The sequence below is a fragment of the Passer domesticus genome, chromosome 8 (assembly GCF_036417665.1).
Source record: "Passer domesticus isolate bPasDom1 chromosome 8, bPasDom1.hap1, whole genome shotgun sequence".
Taxonomy (NCBI): Eukaryota; Metazoa; Chordata; class Aves; order Passeriformes; family Passeridae; genus Passer; species Passer domesticus.
The window spans coordinates 11,807,347-11,826,082 of record NC_087481.1 but is presented as its reverse complement, the minus strand read 5'-3'; positions in this window follow the sequence as shown (position 1 = coordinate 11,826,082).

Sequence of the window (18,736 nt, the reverse complement as noted above, 5' to 3'; positions counted from 1 at the left end):
TTTGGCGGGTATTTGGAATGTTTTGGCGGGTATTCGGAAGGTTTTGATTAGTTTTGACGGGTTTTAAAATATTTTGGCGTGTTTTTAGAAGGTTTCGATTTGTTTTGATTTGTTTTGATTCTGTTTAGCCCAGTTTTTGGTGTGTTTGGATTAGCTTTGGTGGGCTTTATCATGTTTTGTCAGGTTTTTTCGAATGTATTGATGACTTCTGTCTGGTTTTCTATTTTGGCGGGTTTGAAAATATTTTTGGATTAGTTTTGGCGGGTTTGAAAATATTTTGGCTTTTTGCGCAGAGATGACGGTGCCGGTTGCGGTGCGCTCCGGGGCGCTCCTTCTGCGGAAAGACGCCTGGCAGCGGCACTTGGGACAGCTCCGCGTCTCCGTATTCTGCGTTTCTTGCCTTCTGCATCTCAGCAAAATGCTTTCCCACTAGGTCTAGCAAGGAGAAACTGTGCCAGCTGAGTAGATGTAGCCCGGCCCGCCCTTTGAAGTTGACAAGTTCTTGGCATCTCAGAGCCTCAAGGGAAGAGCAAGGTTATCTATGGTAGGCTGGGGCAGAACTAGCAGCAAGCAGAGCAAAGTTGTCCAAGAATAGCTTCCATTGGAATGCTAATGGCAATTGAAGAGGCAGGCCAGTGGCAAGCCACTAGCTTCTAGCAGTTTGAAAGTTGCAGACACAGTGCAGGTGTTGTGCGGCTTCCTTCTTGGCCTCCTAGAAGGTGCCGCGCTCTCCGTCTCTTGCTTGCCAATATGTTGCCGTGTTCCACTTGTTTTTTGGTTGGTTTTGATTTGTTTTTATGATGTTTTGGCAGGTTTTCGGAATGTTTTGGTGGTGTTTCAGAATGTTTTGTTTTCTCTTGTGTTGTTTATATTGTCTTGGCAGGTTGTGGAACGTTTGGATTCCTTTTGGTGGGTTTTAAAATATTTTGGCGGGTATTTGGAATGTTTTGGTTTGCTTTCATTTGTTTTGATTATGTTTTGGCAAGTTATTGAAAGTTTCGATCACTTCTGACTGGTTTTCTAGTATTTTGGCATCTTTTCAGAATGTTTTGGTCAGTTTTGGCGGGTTCTAAAATATTTTGTCGCGTTTTTGGAATGTTTTGCTTGGTTTTGAGTAGTGTTTATTTTGATTTTGAGGGTTTTCAGAATGTTTTGCTTGGTTTTGTAGAATGTTTTGGTTGTTTTTCTAGAATGTTTTGGTTGGTTTTGATTTCTTTTAAATATTTTTTTGTGGGTTTTGGAATGTTTTGATTTGTTTTGTCTAGTTTAAAATATTTTGGCATGTATTTTGAAGGTTTTGTTTGTTTTCATTTTTTTTGGTTATGTTTTGGCAAGGGTTTTTTTTTGTTTGATCAGTTCTGGCTGGGTTTCTAATATGTTGGCTGATTTTCAGAATGTTTTGATCAATTTTGGCGAATTTTAAGATATTTTAGAGGTTGTTTATAATATTGTGGTTTCTTTAGATTGTTTTTACTATATTTTGGCGGGTTTTTTGAATGTTTCGATCACTTCTGGCTGGTTTTATATTTTGGCGTGTTTTTAGAATTTTTTATATTTTGGCTCTTCTCGCAGAGATTATGGTGCCAGTTGCGGGGCGCTTCGTGGCGCTTCTGTGGCATGACGCCTGGCAGTGGAACTTATGTTCTAATGCTCTGTATCCAGGTGCAATGTGCCGCCAGATGCCACTGTGTCCACTTTGACAGTGCCACGTGCCTCCTGTAAACTGACATCAGGAACATAGGCACATGAGTTTTTTTTTCCCAGGGAAAATGGTTGCGTCCCTGTCCATGGGAAAGAGTTCTGGAGTGAATGGCTGCCTGCTGAAATTCCAAAGATCACAGCATGCCTCCCAGATGCAGCTGCCACCAAATGCAACCTTGGCTGTGTTGCAGTCAATTTTGGGAGGGGGCACCCCGGGGAGTTACCGGAGGGCCCCCTAGGCTGTGAGTGCACTGGCAGCAGCAGGCACGCAAGGAGATTCCACAGGGATTCTGAGGATGCAGATTAAATGAGGGTTTATTGGGGGTCCCATCCCCGGGAACAGCACGGTTTCTGAGGGAAAAAGGGGGAAGGGGGAGGGGGAAGGAGGGGGAGCCTAGGGGAGGGAAGGGCCAACAGGGTAGGAAGGCGAAGAGGGAGGAAAGGATAAGAGAGCAAGTGGTCTCACTCGCACGGTTTATAAGGCAGATTGAAAGTGGGCACGGAATGAGACTTGGATTACAGATACAGGATGCCAAAGGATTACAGATACGGGATGCTCCAGGACAGGACCACAGGCTTGGGATAGACAATAACTTTTGGAGGGGTGAGACAGAGAATACCATTTAAATAAAATGCAATACTACATGGATGGATTGACAGTGCCAAGTGTCTCCTGCAAATTGACATCAGGAACCTGGACTGGTAAGTTTTGTTTCCCAGTTAAAAGGGCCAGCAGTTGTGTAAAACGGCCAGTGGCAGGGAGTGGCCTGCTGAAATTCCAAAGGTAGCAGGATGCCGCCAGGACACAAAGTGCAAAGATCAGCAAGTCTGGCTGGTATGACAGTAACACGTGCCTCCTGCGAACTATCAGGAAACTGGGCTGATGAGTTTTATTTCCCAGGGAAAAGGGCCAGCATTTGGGCCCAACCACCAGTGGCCCAGACAGGCCGGATGCCTGCTGAAATTCCAAAGGTCGCAGGATGCCACCCAGACCAATGTGCCACCATCAGCAACGGTGGCTGGTTTGAAAGTTCCAAGTGCCTCCTGCAAACTGACATCAGGTACCTGGCCTGGTGAGTTTTGTTTCCCAGGGAAAAGGGTCAGGGTTCATGTTGAGGGGCAAGGGGCATGGAATGGACAACTGCCTGCTGAAATTCCAAAGGTGGCAGGATGCATCTCAGACGCAAGGTGCCACCAGAGGCAACTGCGGCTGGATTGACAGTGTCACGTGCCTCCTGCAAACGGACATCAAGAACCAGGGCTGATCAGTTTTGTTCCCCAACCAAAAGGTCCACTGTTTTTTGCAAGGTGCCAATGGCGCAGGATGGCCAGCTGCCTCCAGAAATTCCGAATGTCGCATGATGCCTCCCAGACGAAGGTACCAACATGAGCAACTGTGGCTGGTTTGACAGTGCCAAGTGCCTCCTGCAAACTGACATCAGGCATCTGGCCTGGTCAGATTTGTTTCCCAGGCAAAAGGCCCAGTGTTCATTTGCAGGTGACAGTGGCCCAGAGTGGCTGACTGACTACCAAAATTCCGAACATCGCAGGATACCTCCCAGCGGCAAGCTGCCAGAAAATGCAACTGTGGCTGATTTTTACAGTGAAAAGTGCCTCCTGCAAACAGACAACAGGACTTTGTCTGGTGAGTTTTGTTTCTCTGGGGAATGGCCATAGTTCCTGGGCGGGTTCCGGTGGACCGTAGCTGCAGGGTGCTCCTTAAAATTCTGAATATCTCAGGACACCTGCCAGAAGCAAGGCACCACCAGAGGCAAGTGTGGCTGGTTGGACAGTGCCAAGTGCCTCTTGCAAACTGACATCAGGAACCTGGCCTGTTGAGTTTTGCTTCTCTGGGGAAAGGCCATCGTTCGTGTCCGGGGCCCGCTGGCACGCAACGGCCAGCTTATTCTGATATTCCGAATGTCGCAGGGTGCCTCCAAGATGCAAGCTGCCAGCAGAGGCAACTGTGGCTTGTTTGACATTGCCAAGTGCCTCCTGCAAACTAACATCAGGAACTTGGCCTGATGAGTTTTGTGACTCTTAGGAAAGGCCATGGTTCGTGTCCTGGTTCCCGTGGCCCCGGGCGGCAAGCTGCCTGCTGAAATTCCGCACGTCTCAGGATGCCTTGCGGAAGCGAGATGCCACCACGGACAAATGTGGCTGGTTGGACAGTGCCAAGTGCCTCCTGCAAACTGACATCAGGACCCTGGCCTTGTGAGTTCTGTTTCTCAGAGGAAAAGCCATTGTTCTTTTCCCACGTCCTGTAGCCTGGAGTGGCTGGCTGCCTGCTGAAATTCCGAACGTCTCAATATACATCCTAGAAGCAAGACGCCACAATAGGCAATTGTGGTAGATTGGACAGTGCCAAATGCCTCCTGCAAATTGACATCAGAAACCTGGCCTGCTGAGTTTTGCTTCTGTCAGAAAAAGTTCATGGTTCATGTCCAGGTTGAGGTGACCCGGCGTGGCAGGGTGTCTCTTAAAATTCCAAATATCTCAGGATGCCTCCCAGAATCAAGGCGCCACCACAGGCACCTGTGGGTGGTTGGACAGTGCCAAGTGCCTCTTGCAAACTGACCTCAGGAACTTGGCCTGGTGAGTTTTGTTTCTCACAGAAAAGGCCATCGTTGGTGTCCAGGGTCCGGTGGCCAGGAGAGGACAGGTGCCTGCTGAAATTCCGAAAATCCCAATATACCAGCCTGAAGCAAGGTGCCATCACAGGCAACAGTGGCTGGTTTGACAGTGCCAAGTGCCTCCTGCAAACTGACATCAGGAACCTGGCCTGGTGAGATTGTTTCTCAGGGGATAGGCCACCGTTCATATCCAGGGCTGGGTGGCCTGGAGTGGCCTGCTGCCTGCTGAAATTCCGAACGGATAAGGATACCTCCCAGATGCAAGGTGCTCCCACAGGCAACTGTGGCTGGTTTGACAGTGCCAAGTGCCTCCTGCAAACTGACATCAGGAACCTGGCCTGGTGACTTTTGTTTCTCAGGGGAAAGGCCATCGTTCATGTCCAGGGCCCGCTGGCCCGGAGTGGCCGGCTGTCTGATGAAATTCCGCATGGTTGAGGATGCCTCCCAGATGCAAGGTGCCCCCACAGGCACCTGTGGCTGGTTTGACAGTGCCAAGTGCCTCCTGCAAAGTGACATCAGGAACCTGGCCTGGTGAGTTTTGTTTCTCAGGGGATAGGCCACCGTTCATATCCAGGGCTGGGTGGCCCGGAGTGGCCTGCTGCCTGCTGAAATTCCGAACGGATCAGGATACCGCCTAGATGCAAGGTGCTCCCACAGGCAACAGTGGCTGGTTTGACAGGGCCAAGTGTCACCTGCAAACTGAAATCGGGAACCTGGCCTGGTGACTTTTGTTTCTCTGGGGAAAGGCCATCATTCTTGTTCGAGGCCTGGTGGCCTGGATTGGACGGCTGCCTGCTGAAATTCCGCACGGTTGAGGATACCTCCCAGATGCAAGGTGCTCCCACAGGCAACTGTGGCTGGTTTGACAGTGCCAAGTGCCTCCTGCAAACTGGCATCGGGAACCTGGCCTGGTGACTTTTCTTTCTCTGGGGAAAGGCCACCGTTCATGTCCAGGACCGGGTGGCCCGGAGTGGCCGGCTGCCTGCTGAAATTCTGCATGGATCAGGATACCGCCCAGATGCAAGGTGCTCCCACAGTCAATGTGGCTGGTTTGACAGTGCCAAGTGAATCCTACAAACTGACATCAGGAACCTGGCCTGGTGACTTTTGTTTCTCAGGGGAAAGGCCATCATTCTTGTTCGAGGCCTACAGGCCCGGATTGGCTGGCTGCCAGCTGAAATTCCGCACAGTTGAGGATACCTCCCAGATGCAAAGTGCCCCCACAGGCAACTGTGGCTGGTTTGACAGTGCCAAGTGCCTCCTGCAAACTGACATCAGGAACCTGGCCTGGTGACTTTTGTTTCTCTGGGGAAAGGCCATCGTTCCTCTCTAGGGCCCGGTCGCTCGAGTGGCCGGCTGCCTGCTGAAATTCCGCACGGTTGAGGATACCTCCCAGATGCAAGGTGCCCCCACAGGCAACTGTGGCTGGTTTGACAGTGCCAAGTGCCTCCTGCAAACTGACATCAGGAACCTGGCCTGGTGACTCTTGTTTCTCTGGGGAACGGCCATCGTTCGTGCCCAGTGCCCGGTGGCCAGGAGTGGCCGGCTGCCTGCTGAAATTCCGCATGGTTGAGGATACCTCCCAGATGCAAGGTGCCCCCAAAGGCAACTGCGTCTGGTTTGACAGTGCCAAGTGCCTCCTGCAAACTGACATCAGGAACGTGGCCTAGTGACTTTTGTTCCTCTGGGGAAAAGCCATGGTTCATATCCAGGGCCTGGTGGCCAGGAGTGGCCGGCTGCCTGCTGAAATTCCGCATGGTTGAGGATGCCTCCCAGATGAAAAGTGCCCCCACAGGCAACTGTGGCTGGTTTGACAGTGCCAAGTGCCTCCTGCAAACTGGCAGCAGGAACCTGGCCTGGTGACTTTTCTTTCTCTGGGGAAAGGCCACCGTTCATGTCCAGGACCCGCTGGCCCGGAGTGGCCGTCTGCCTGCTGAAATTCTGCATGGATCAGGATACCGCCCAGTTGCAAGGTGCTCCCACAGGCAACTGTGGCTGGTTTGACAGTGCCAAGTGCCTCCTACAAACTGACATCAGGAACCTGGCCTGGTGACTTTTGTTTCTCTGGGGAAAGGCCATCATTCTTGTTCGAGGCCTACAGGCCCGGATTGGCTGGCTGCCGGCTGAAATTCCGCACAGTTGAGGATACCTCCCAGATGCAAAGTGCCCCCACAGGCAACTGTGGCTGGTTTGACAGTGCCAAGTGCCTCCTGCAAACTGACATCAGCAACCTGGCCTGGTGACTTTTGTTTCTCGGGGGAAAGGCCATCGTTCCTCTCTAGGTCCCGGTCGCTCGTGCGGCCGGCTGCCTGCTGAAATTCCGAACGGATCAGAAAACAGCCTAGATGCAAGGTGCTGCCACAGGCAACTGTGGCTGGTTTGACAGTGCCAAGTGCCTCCTGAAAACTGACATCAGGAACCTGGCCTGGTGACTTTTGTTTCTCAGGGGAAAGGCCATCGTTCATGTCCAGGGCCCGCTGGCCCGGAGTGGCCGGCTGTCTGATGAAATTCCGCATGGTTGAGGATGCCTCCCAGATGCAAGGTGCCCCCACAGGCACCTGTGGCTGGTTTGACAGTGCCAAGTGCCTCCTGCAAAGTGACATCAGGAACCTGGCCTGGTGAGTTTTGTTTCTCAGGGGATAGGCCACCGTTCATATCCAGGGCTGGGTGGCCCGGAGTGGCCTGCTGCCTGCTGAAATTCCGAACGGATCAGGATACCGCCTAGATGCAAGGTGCTCCCACAGGCAACAGTGGCTGGTTTGACAGTGCCAAGTGTCACCTGCAAACTGAAATCGGGAACCTGGCCTGGTGACTTTTCTTTCTCTGGGGAAAGGCCATCATTCTTGTTCGAGGCCTGGTGGCCTGGATTGGACGGCTGCCTGCTGAAATTCCGCACGGTTGAGGATACCTCCCAGATGCAAGGTGCTCCCACAGGCAACTGTGGCTGGTTTGACAGTGCCAAGTGCCTCCTGCAAACTGACATCGGGAACCTGGCCTGGTGACTTTTGTTTCTCTGGGGAACGGCCACCGTTCATGTCCAGGACCCGCTGGACCGGAGTGGCCGGCTGCCTGCTGAAATTCTGCATGGATCAGGATACCGCCCAGATGCAAGGTGCTCCCACAGTCAATGTGGCTGGTTTGACAGTGCCAAGTGAATCCTACAAACTGACATCAGGAACCTGGCCTGGTGACTTTTGTTTCTCAGGGGAAAGGCCATCATTCTTGTTCGAGGCCTACAGGCCCGGATTGGCTGGCTGCCAGCTGAAATTCCGCACAGTTGAGGATACCTCCCAGATGCAAAGTGCCCCCACAGGCAACTGTGGCTGGTTTGACAGTGCCAAGTGCCTCCTGCAAACTGACATCAGGAACCTGGCCTGGTGACTTTTGTTTCTCTGGGGAAAGGCCATCGTTCCTCTCTAGGGCCCGGTCGCTCGAGTGGCCGGCTGCCTGTTGAAATTCCGCACGGTTGAGGATACCTCCCAGATGCAAGGTGCCCCCACAGGCAACTGTGGCTGGTTTGACAGTGCCAAGTGCCTCCTGCAAACTGACATCAGGAACCTGGCCTGGTGACTCTTGTTTCTCTGGGGAACGGCCATCGTTCGTGCCCAGTGCCCGGTGGTCAGGAGTGGCCGGCTGCCTGCTGAAATTCCGCATGGTTGAGGATACCTCCCAGATGCAAGGTGCCCCCAAAGGCAACTGCGTCTGGTTTGACAGTGCCAAGTGCCTCCTGCAAACTGACATCAGGAACGTGGCCTAGTGACTTTTGTTTCTCTGGGGAAAGGCCATGGTTCATATCCAGGGCCTGGTGGCCAGGAGTGGCCGGCTGCCTGCTGAAATTCCGCATGGTTGAGGATGCCTCCCAGATGAAAAGTGCCCCCACAGGCAACTGTGGCTGGTTTGACAGTGCCAAGTGCCTCCTGCAAACTGGCAGCAGGAACCTGGCCTGGTGACTTTTCTTTCTCTGGGGAAAGGCCACCGTTCATGTCCAGGACCCGCTGGCCCGGAGTGGCCGTCTGCCTGCTGAAATTCTGCATGGATCAGGATACCGCCCAGTTGCAAGGTGCTCCCACAGGCAACTGTGGCTGGTTTGACAGTGCCAAGTGCCTCCTACAAACTGACATCAGGAACCTGGCCTGGTGACTTTTGTTTCTCTGGGGAAAGGCCATCATTCTTGTTCGAGGCCTACAGGCCCGGATTGGCTGGCTGCCGGCTGAAATTCCGCACAGTTGAGGATACCTCCCAGATGCAAAGTGCCCCCACAGGCAACTGTGGCTGGTTTGACAGTGCCAAGTGCCTCCTGCAAACTGACATCAGCAACCTGGCCTGGTGACTTTTGTTTCTCGGGGGAAAGGCCATCGTTCCTCTCTAGGTCCCGGTCGCTCGTGCGGCCGGCTGCCTGCTGAAATTCCGAACGGATCAGAAAACAGCCTAGATGCAAGGTGCTGCCACAGGCAACTGTGGCTGGTTTGACAGTGCCAAGTGCCTCCTGAAAACTGACATCAGGAACCTGGCCTGGTGACTTTTGTTTCTCTGGGGAAAGGCCATGGTTCATGTTCAGGACCTGGTGGCCCGTAGTGGCCGGACGCCTGCTGAAATTCCTCAGGGATCAGGATACCACCCAGACCGAAAGTACCGCCACAGGCAACTGTGGTTGGTTTGACAGTGCCAAGTGCCTCCTGCAAACTGACATCAGGAACCTGGCCTAGTGACTTTTGTTTCTCTGGGGAAAGGCCATGGTTCATGTCCAGGACCTGGTGGCCCGTAGTGGCCGGCCACCTGCTGAAATTCCTCAGGGATCAGGATACCTCCCAGACCGAAAGTACCGCTACAGGCAACTGTGGTTGGTTTGACAGTGCCAAGTGCCTCCTGCAAACTGACATCAGGAACCTGGCCTGGTGACTTTTGTTTCTCTGGGGAAAGGCCATGATTAATGTCCAGGGCAAGGTGGCCCGGAGTGGCCGGCTGCCTGCTGAAATTCCGCATGGATCAGTATACCTCCCAGATGAAAAGTGTCCCCACAGGCAACTGTGTCTGGTTTGACAGTGCCAAGTGCCTCCTGTAAACTGACATCAGGAACCTGGCCTGGTGACTTTTGTTTCTCTGGGGAAAGGCCACCCTTCCTATCCAGGACCGGGTGGCCCGTAGTGGCTGGCTGCCTGCTGAAATTACGCACGGTTGAGGATACCTCCCAGATGCAAGGTGCCCCCAGAGGCACCTGTGTCTGGTTTGACAGTGCCAAGTGCCTCCTGCAAACTGACATCAGGAACCTGGCCTAGTGACTTTTGTTTCTCTGGGGAAAGGCCATCGGTCGTGCCCAGTGCCCGCTGGCCCGGAGTGGCCGGCCGCCTGCTGAAATTCCTCATGGTTTAGGCTACCTAACACATGAAAGGTGCCCCCACAGGCAACTGCGGCTGGTTTGACAGTGCCAAGTGCCTCCTGCAAATTGACATCAGGAACCTGGCCTAGTGACTTTTGTTTCTCTGGGGAAAGGCCACCGTTCATATCCAGGGCTGGGTGGCCCGGAGTGGCCTGCTGCCTGCTGAAATTCCGAACGGATCAGTATACCGCCCAGATGCAAGGTGCCCCCACAGGCAACTGTGGTTGGTTTGACAGTGCCAAGTGCCTCCTGCAAAGTGACATCAGGAACCTGGCCTGGTGACTTTTGTTTCTCTGGGGAAAGGCCATCGTTCCTCTCCAGGGCCCGCTGGCCCGGAGTGGCCGGCTGCCTGCTGAAATTCCGCACGGTTGAGAATACCTCCCAGATGCAAGGTGCCCCCAGAGGCACCTGTGGCTGGTTTGACAGTGCCAAGTGCCTCCTGCAAACTGACATCAGGAACCTGGCCTGGTGACTCTTGTTTCTTAGGGGAAAGGCCATCGTTCATGTCCAGGGCCTGGTGGCCCGGAGTGGCCGTCTGCCTGCTGAAATTCCTCATGGATTAGGCTGCCTCCCAAATGAAATGTGCCCCCACAGGCAACTGCGGCTTGTTTGACAGTGCCAAGTGCCTCCTGCAAACTGACATCAGGAACCTGGCCTAGTGCCTTTTGTTTCTCTGGGGAAAGGCCATGGTTCATGTTCAGGACCTGGTGGCCCGTAGTGGCCGGCCGCCTGCTGAAATTCCTCAGGCATCAGGATACCACCCAGACCAAATTACCGCCACAGGCAACTGTGGTTGGTTTGACAGTGCCAAGTGCCTCCTGCAAACTGACATCAGGAACCTGGCCTAGTGACTTTTGTTTCTCTGGGGAAAGGCCATCGTTCGTGCCCAGGGCCCGCTGGCCCGGAGTGGCCGGCCGCCTGCTGAAATTCCTCATGAATTAGGCTACCTCCCACATGAAAGGTGCCCCCAGAGGCACCTGTGGCTGGTTTGACAGTGCCAAGTACCTCCTGCAAACTGACATCAGGAACCTGGCCTGGTGACTCTTGTTTCTCAGGGGAAAGGCCATCATTCATGTCCAGGACCTGGTGGCCCGTAGTGGCCGGCTACCTACTGAAATTCCTCAGGGATCAGGATACCTCCCAGACCGAAAATACCGCCACAGGCAACTGTGGTTGGTTTGACAGTGCCAAGTGCCTCCTGCAATCTGACATCAGGAACCTTGCCTGGTGACTTTTGTTCCTCTGGGGAAAGGCCATGATTAATGTCCAGGGCAAGGTGGCCCGGAGTGGCCGGCTGCCTGCTGAAATTCCGAACGGATCAGTAGGCCTCCCACATGAAATGTGCCCCCACAGGGAACTGAGGCTGCTTTGACAGTGCCAAGTGTCTCCTGCAAACTGACATCAGGAACCTGGCCTGGTGACTTTTGTTTCTCTGGGGAAAGGCCATGGTTCATGTCCAGGACCTGGTGGCCCGTAGTGGCCGGCCACCTGCTGAAATTCCTCAGGGATGAGGATACCTCCCAGATCGAAAGTACCGCCACAGGCAACTGTGGTTGGTTTGACAGTGCCAAGTGCCTCCTGCAAACTGACATCAGGAACCTGGCCTGGTGACTTTTGTTTCTCTGGGGAAAGGCCATGGTTCATGTCCAGGGCCTGGTGGCCTGGAGTGGCCGGCTGCCTGCTGAAATTCCGCATGGTTGAGGATACCTCCCAGATGCAAGGTGCCCCCAAAGGCAACTGCGTCTGGTTTGACAGTGCCAAGTGTCACCTGCAAACTGAAATCGGGAACCTGGCCTGGTGACTTTTGTTTCTCTGGGGAAAGGCCATCATTCTTGTTCGAGGCCTGGTGGCCCGGATTGGACGGCTGCCTGCTGAAATTCCGCACGGTTGAGGATACCTCCCAGATGCAAGGTGCTCCCACAGGCAACTGTGGCTGGTTTGACAGTGCCAAGTGCCTCCTGCAAACTGACATCGGGAACCTGGCCTGGTGACTTTTGTTTCTCTGGGGAACGGCCACCGTTCATGTCCAGGACCCGCTGGACCGGAGTGGCCGGCTGCCTGCTGAAATTCTGCATGGATCAGGATACCGCCCAGATGCAAGGTGCTCCCACAGTCAATGTGGCTGGTTTGACAGTGCCAAGTGAATCCTACAAACTGACATCAGGAACCTGGCCTGGTGACTTTTGTTTCTCTGGGGAAAGGCCATCATTCTTGTTCGAGGCCTACAGGCCCGGATTGGCTGGCTGCCAGCTGAAATTCCGCACAGTTGAGGATACCTCCCAGATGCAAAGTGCCCCCACAGGCAACTGTGGCTGGTTTGACAGTGCCAAGTGCCTCCTGCAAACTGACATCAGGAACCTGGCCTGGTGACTTTTGTTTCTCTGGGGAAAGGCCATCGTTCCTCTCTAGGGCCCGGTCGCTCGAGTGGCCGGCTGCCTGCTGAAATTCCGCACGGTTGAGGATACCTCCCAGATGCAAGGTGCCCCCACAGGCAACTGTGGCTGGTTTGACAGTGCCAAGTGCCTCCTGCAAACTGACATCAGGAACCTGGCCTGGTGACTCTTGTTTCTCTGGGGAACGGCCATCGTTCGTGCACAGTGCCCGGTGGCCAGGAGTGGCCGGCTGCCTGCTGAAATTCCGCATGGTTGAGGATACCTCCCAGATGCAAGGTGCCCCCAAAGGCAACTGCGTCTGGTTTGACAGTGCCAAGTGCCTCCTGCAAACTGACATCAGGAACGTGGCCTAGTGACTTTTGTTTCTCTGGGGAAAAGCCATGGTTCATATCCAGGGCCTGGTGGCCAGGAGTGGCCGGCTGCCTGCTGAAATTCCGCATGGTTGAGGATGCCTCCCAGATGAAAAGTGCCCCCACAGGCAACTGTGGCTGGTTTGACAGTGCCAAGTGCCTCCTGCAAACTGGCAGCAGGAACCTGGCCTGGTGACTTTTCTTTCTCTGGGGAAAGGCCACCGTTCATGTCCAGGACCCGCTGGCCCGGAGTGGCCGTCTGCCTGCTGAAATTCTGCATGGATCAGGATACCGCCCAGTTGCAAGGTGCTCCCACAGGCAACTGTGGCTGGTTTGACAGTGCCAAGTGCCTCCTACAAACTGACATCAGGAACCTGGCCTGGTGACTTTTGTTTCTCTGGGGAAAGGCCATCATTCTTGTTCGAGGCCTACAGGCCCGGATTGGCTGGCTGCCGGCTGAAATTCCGCACAGTTGAGGATACCTCCCAGATGCAAAGTGCCCCCACAGGCAACTGTGGCTGGTTTGACAGTGCCAAGTGCCTCCTGCAAACTGACATCAGCAACCTGGCCTGGTGACTTTTGTTTCTCGGGGGAAAGGCCATCGTTCCTCTCTAGGTCCCGGTCGCTCGTGCGGCCGGCTGCCTGCTGAAATTCCGAACGGATCAGAAAACAGCCTAGATGCAAGGTGCTGCCACAGGCAACTGTGGCTGGTTTGACAGTGCCAAGTGCCTCCTGAAAACTGACATCAGGAACCTGGCCTGGTGACTTTTGTTTCTCAGGGGAAAGGCCATCGTTCATGTCCAGGGCCCGCTGGCCCGGAGTGGCCGGCTGTCTGATGAAATTCCGCATGGTTGAGGATGCCTCCCAGATGCAAGGTGCCCCCACAGGCACCTGTGGCTGGTTTGACAGTGCCAAGTGCCTCCTGCAAAGTGACATCAGGAACCTGGCCTGGTGAGTTTTGTTTCTCAGGGGATAGGCCACCGTTCATATCCAGGGCTGGGTGGCCCGGAGTGGCCTGCTGCCTGCTGAAATTCCGAACGGATCAGGATACCGCCTAGATGCAAGGTGCTCCCACAGGCAACAGTGGCTGGTTTGACAGTGCCAAGTGTCACCTGCAAACTGAAATCGGGAACCTGGCCTGGTGACTTTTCTTTCTCTGGGGAAAGGCCATCATTCTTGTTCGAGGCCTGGTGGCCTGGATTGGACGGCTGCCTGCTGAAATTCCGCACGGTTGAGGATACCTCCCAGATGCAAGGTGCTCCCACAGGCAACTGTGGCTGGTTTGACAGTGCCAAGTGCCTCCTGCAAACTGACATCGGGAACCTGGCCTGGTGACTTTTGTTTCTCTGGGGAAAGGCCACCGTTCATGTCCAGGACCCGCTGGACCGGAGTGGCCGGCTGCCTGCTGAAATTCTGCATGGATCAGGATACCGCCCAGATGCAAGGTGCTCCCACAGTCAATGTGGCTGGTTTGACAGTGCCAAGTGAATCCTACAAACTGACATCAGGAACCTGGCCTGGTGACTTTTGTTTCTCAGGGGAAAGGCCATCATTCTTGTTCGAGGCCTACAGGCCCGGATTGGCTGGCTGCCAGCTGAAATTCCGCACAGTTGAGGATACCTCCCAGATGCAAAGTGCCCCCACAGGCAACTGTGGCTGGTTTGACAGTGCCAAGTGCCTCCTGCAAACTGACATCAGGAACCTGGCCTGGTGACTTTTGTTTCTCTGGGGAAAGGCCATCGTTCCTCTCTAGGGCCCGGTCGCTCGAGTGGCCGGCTGCCTGCTGAAATTCCGCACGGTTGAGGATACCTCCCAGATGCAAGGTGCCCCCACAGTCAATGTGGCTGGTTTGACAGTGCCAAGTGCCTCCTGCAAACTGACATCAGGAACCTGGCCTGGTGACTCTTGTTTCTCTGGGGAACGGCCATCGTTCGTGCCCAGTGCCCGGTGGCCAGGAGTGGCCGGCTGCCTGCTGAAATTCCGCATGGTTGAGGATACCTCCCAGATGCAAGGTGCCCCCAAAGGCAACTGCGTCTGGTTTGACAGTGCCAAGTGCCTCCTGCAAACTGACATCAGGAACGTGGCCTAGTGACTTTTGTTTCTCTGGGGAAAGGCCATGGTTCATATCCAGGGCCTGGTGGCCAGGAGTGGCCGGCTGCCTGCTGAAATTCCGCATGGTTGAGGATGCCTCCCAGATGAAAAGTGCCCCCACAGGCAACTGTGGCTGGTTTGACAGTGCCAAGTGCCTCCTGCAAACTGGCAGCAGGAACCTGGCCTGGTGACTTTTCTTTCTCTGGGGAAAGGCCACCGTTCATGTCCAGGACCCGCTGGCCCGGAGTGGCCGTCTGCCTGCTGAAATTCTGCATGGATCAGGATACCGCCCAGTTGCAAGGTGCTCCCACAGGCAACTGTGGCTGGTTTGACAGTGCCAAGTGCCTCCTACAAACTGACATCAGGAACCTGGCCTGGTGACTTTTGTTTCTCTGGGGAAAGGCCATCATTCTTGTTCGAGGCCTACAGGCCCGGATTGGCTGGCTGCCGGCTGAAATTCCGCACAGTTGAGGATACCTCCCAGATGCAAAGTGCCCCCACAGGCAACTGTGGCTGGTTTGACAGTGCCAAGTGCCTCCTGCAAACTGACATCAGGAACCTGGCCTGGTGACTTTTGTTTCTCGGGGGAAAAGCCATCGTTCCTCTCTAGGTCCCGGTCGCTCGTGCGGCCGGCTGCCTGCTGAAATTCCGAACGGATCAGAAAACAGCCTAGATGCAAGGTGCTGCCACAGGCAACTGTGGCTGGTTTGACAGTGCCAAGTGCCTCCTGAAAACTGACATCAGGAACCTGGCCTGGTGACTTTTGTTTCTCTGGGGAAAGGCCATGGTTCATGTTCAGGACCTGGTGGCCCGTAGTGGCCGGACGCCTGCTGAAATTCCTCAGGGATCAGGATACCACCCAGACCGAAAGTACCGCCACAGGCAACTGTGGTTGGTTTGACAGTGCCAAGTGTCACCTGCAAACTGACATCAGGAACCTGGCCTAGTGACTTTTGTTTCTCTGGGGAAAGGCCATGGTTCATGTCCAGGACCTGGTGGCCCGTAGTGGCCGGCCACCTGCTGAAATTCCTCAGGGATCAGGATACCTCCCAGACCGAAAGTACCGCCACAGGCAACTGTGGTTGGTTTGACAGTGCCAAGTGCCTCCTGCAAACTGACATCAGGAACCTGGCCTGGTGACTTTTGTTTCTCTGGGGAAAGGCCATGATTAATGTCCAGGGCAAGGTGGCCCGGAGTGGCCGGCTGCCTGCTGAAATTCCGCATGGATCAGTATACCTCCCAGATGAAAAGTGTCCCCACAGGCAACTGTGTCTGGTTTGACAGTGCCAAGTGCCTCCTGTAAACTGACATCAGGAACCTGGCCTGGTGACTTTTGTTTCTCTGGGGAAAGGCCACCCTTCCTATCCAGGACCGGGTGGCCCGTAGTGGCTGGCTGCCTGCTGAAATTCCGCACGGTTGAGGATACCTCCCAGATGCAAGGTGCCCCCAGAGGCACCTGTGGCTGGTTTGACAGTGCCAAGTGCCTCCTGCAAACTGACATCAGGAACCTGGCCTGGTGACTTTTGTTTCTCTGGGGAAAGGCCATCGTTCGTGCCCAGTGCCCGCTGGCCCGGAGTGGCCGGCCGCCTGCTGAAATTCCTCATGGTTTAGGCTACCTAACACATGAAAGGTGCCCCCACAGGCAACTGCGGCTGGTTTGACAGTGCCAAGTGCCTCCTGCAAACTGACATCAGGAACCTGGCCTAGTGACTTTTGTTTCTCTGGGGAAAGGCCATGGTTCATGTCCAGGACCTGGTGGCCCGTAGTGGCCTGCTGCCTGCTGAAATTCCGAACGGATCAGTATACCGCCCAGATGCAAGGTGCCCCCACAGGCAACTGTGGTTGGTTTGACAGTGCCAAGTGCCTCCTGCAAAGTGACATCAGGAACCTGGCCTGGTGACTTTTGTTTCTCTGGGGAAAGGCCATCGTTCCTCTCCAGGGCCCGCTGGCCCGGAGTGGCCGGCTGCCTGCTGAAATTCCGCACGGTTGAGAATACCTCCCAGATGCAAGGTGCCCCCAGAGGCACCTGTGGCTGGTTTGACAGTGCCAAGTGCCTCCTGCAAACTGACATCAGGAACCTGGCCTGGTGACTCTTGTTTCTTAGGGGAAAGGCCATCGTTCATGTCCAGGGCCTGGTGGCCCGGAGTGGCCGTCTGCCTGCTGAAATTCCTCATGGATTAGGCTGCCTCCCAAATGAAATGTGCCCCCACAGGCAACTGCGGCTTGTTTGACAGTGCCAAGTGCCTCCTGCAAACTGACATCAGGAACCTGGCCTAGTGCCTTTTGTTTCTCTGGGGAAAGGCCATGGTTCATGTTCAGGACCTGGTGGCCCGTAGTGGCCGGCCGCCTGCTGAAATTCCTCAGGCATCAGGATACCACCCAGACCAAATTACCGCCACAGGCAACTGTGGTTGGTTTGACAGTGCCAAGTGCCTCCTGCAAACTGACATCAGGAACCTGGCCTAGTGACTTTTGTTTCTCTGGGGAAAGGCCATCGTTCGTGCCCAGGGCCCGCTGGCCCGGAGTGGCCGGCCGCCTGCTGAAATTCCTCATGAATTAGGCTACCTCCCACATGAAAGGTGCCCCCAGAGGCACCTGTGGCTGGTTTGACAGTGCCAAGTACCTCCTGCAAACTGACATCAGGAACCTGGCCTGGTGACTCTTGTTTCTCAGGGGAAAGGCCATCATTCATGTCCAGGACCTGGTGGCCCGTAGTGGCCGGCTACCTACTGAAATTCCTCAGGGATCAGGATACCTCCCAGACCGAAAATACCGCCACAGGCAACTGTGGTTGGTTTGACAGTGCCAAGTGCCTCCTGCAAACTGACATCAGGAACCTTGCCTGGTGACTTTTGTTCCTCTGGGGAAAGGCCATGATTAATGTCCAGGGCAAGGTGGCCCGGAGTGGCCGGCTGCCTGCTGAAATTCCGAACGGATCAGTAGGCCTCCCACATGAAATGTGCCCCCACAGGGAACTGAGGCTGCTTTGACAGTGCCAAGTGTCTCCTGCAAACTGACATCAGGAACCTGGCCTGGTGACTTTTGTTTCTCTGGGGAAAGGCCATGGTTCATGTCCAGTGCCCGCTGGCCCGGAGTGGCCCACTGCCTGCTGAAATTCCTCATGGATCAGGCTGCCTCCCACATGAAAGGTGCCCCCACAGGCACCTGTGGCTGGTTTGACAGTGCCAAGTGCCTCCTGCAAACTGACATCAGGAACCTGGCCTAGTGACTTTTCATTCTCTGGGGAAAGGCCACCGTTCATTTCCAGGACCGGGTGGCCAGGAGTGGCCGGCTGCCTGCTGAAATTCTGCATGGATCAGCATACCGCCGAGATGCAAGGTGCTCCCACAGGCAACAGTGGCTGGTTTGACAGTGCCAAGTGCCTCCTGCAAACTGACATCAGGAACCTGGCCTGGTGACTTTTGTTTCTCTGGGGAAAGGCCATCATTCTTGTTCGAGGCCTGCAGGCCCGGATTGGCTGGCTGCCTGCTGAAATTCCGCACAGTTGAGGATACCTCCCAGATGCAAGGTGCTCATACAGGCAACTGTGGCTGGTTTGACAGTGCCAAGTGCCTCCTGCAAACTGACATCAGGAACCTGGCCTGGTGAGTTTTGTTTCTCTGGGGAAAGTCCATGGTTCATGTCCAGGACCTGGTGGCCCGTAGTGGCCGGCCACCTGCTGAAATTCCTCAGGGATCAGGATACCTCCCAGACCGAAAGTACCGCCACAGGCAACTGTGGTTGGTTTGACAGTGCCAAGTGCCTCCTGCAAACTGACATCAGGAACCTGGCCTGGTGACTTTTGTTCCTCTGGGGAAAGGCCGTGATTAATGTCCAGGGCAAGGTGGCCCGGAGTGGCCGGCTGCCTGCTGAAATTCTGCATGGATCAGCATACCGCCAAGATGCAAGGTGCTCCCACAGGCAACAGTGGCTGGTTTGACAGTGCCAAGTGCCTCCTGCAAACTGACATCAGGAACCTGGCCTGGTGACTTTTGTTTCTCTTTGGATAGGCCACCGTTCATATCCAGGACTGGGTGGCCCGGAGTGGCCGGCTGCCTGCTGAAATTCCGAACGGATCCGCATACCGCCTAGATGCAATGTGCTCCCACAGGCAACAGTGGCTGGTTTGACAGTGCCAAGTGTCTCCTGCAAACTGATATCGGGAACCTGGCCTGGTGACTTTTGTTTCTC